General features: G+C 42.5%; 1 pseudogene; it reads right to left on the reverse strand.

Moving 5' to 3' along the window:
* Nucleotides 1–341: 341 nt before the first annotated feature.
* Nucleotides 342–799, reverse strand: LOC102874949 (annotated as a pseudogene).
* Between the last annotated feature and the right edge of the window lie 672 nt (nucleotides 800–1,471).

Here is a 1,471-nt window from a genome sequence, read left to right on the forward strand (position 1 = left end):
TTGTACCTTTAATCATTATATAATGCTCTTTATCTTTTTTTTTTGAAGAAAATTACTTTATACTTTATTTAGTTCAAGTAATTACACATCACAACTAGTTTAAGGAAGCCCACACAAACACCTGCTGGTTCTAGTGACGTCATCTCAATCACTTGTCTTTATAATTTCCTTTCTTCTAGAGGCTGTGGGGTTAGAGTACATTCTGAAGCTGGGTTGCTATGAGGGATCGATGAGCGCTGACAGGCACGCGTACCTGTGACAATGTCACTATTCATTCTAGTTTCATGTGGAGTTAACGCAGTACTGTGAGACCACTTTCAATTCCTTCAACTTGAACTTCATTACATCAGCTCCCGCGCTGCCCGGCACTGCTTCAGCACCTCCAAGAAGCCCTCGCAGAGGCGGAGGTCGCTCTGGTTGCTGACGCACTCCATGAACTGCTTCATCTCGAAGGAGCAAGGGCCAGCCTCCACCTGGGATGCCAGCTGGTCTCGGTATGGCTCCTGGTAAGTAATGTCAGGCCTGGCTGGCTCGCTACTGCCTCCACTGAAGCCTTCAGTGATGGCATGGCCCAGTGTGTGCTCAACGGCAGAGCCCATGGCCACGCCAGCAGCCGTGGTCACCATCTGGGCCATCAGGCCAGGCTGCCGGGGTGCGGCTGCAGGAGCCCCAACTGCAGATTGTGAGGCCCGACTGGCGGCTGAGCTGCCGGTGCTGGCCGGGGAGCGGCTCTCATCTGAGGGGCCCGGCTGGTCAGAGGGGCCACTCGGGAGGTGCGGCTTCGGCTTCCACGCAGCATCGCAGCATCGTAAGTTCGCGGAGAACATTCTTCTAGAAGCAGAAAACACAGCTCCTTATCTTTTAAGGTGGTTTTCATCCTCATTTCTTCGATGTGGTTAGTGTAGTCAACATATTGACGGACAATGGTTTTTATCCACTCTACTACTATTTTTCTTTTGGTTGGTGCATTCATATTATTTACATTATTGTCAGGCTAGGTTTTATTGCTGCCATTTTGCTGTGTTTCTTTTTCTGTTGTTACTGGTTACTGTTGTTGTTATTGGTTACTGTTTCTGGTTACATTTTCAGTTATTAATGTTTTGTTATGTTGATCTAATTGATCCTTGAATGATTTTGTTATACAATGACATTGGAAATTTCACACATATTTCTGTGATATCAAACTGGTTGGCAGTTTTCATGGGTAGAAAATCACAGTTTCTATGTTTCTCAATCTCTTAACTCAATTTCCCATTAAGAATAAGTTAATAAGTAAAAGTTCTATTATATAACACTAAAGAAATTACTAAGTGAATTTTTAGATAATCTGCTTTATTCTTATTTTGTTTTCCTTATTTAGATATTAATATTTCCTAACGATGAATTTTAAAGTTTACTAAATAAATTTAACAAGTGTATTTATATTTCCTTAGTTATGTGCTTGATTTAAAACAGGAAATATGCATATAAA

The sequence above is a fragment of the Elephantulus edwardii genome, unplaced genomic scaffold (assembly GCF_000299155.1).
Source record: "Elephantulus edwardii isolate Elephantulus edwardi_28Jun2011 unplaced genomic scaffold, EleEdw1.0 scaffold00042, whole genome shotgun sequence".
Lineage (NCBI taxonomy): Eukaryota > Metazoa > Chordata > Mammalia > Macroscelidea > Macroscelididae > Elephantulus > Elephantulus edwardii.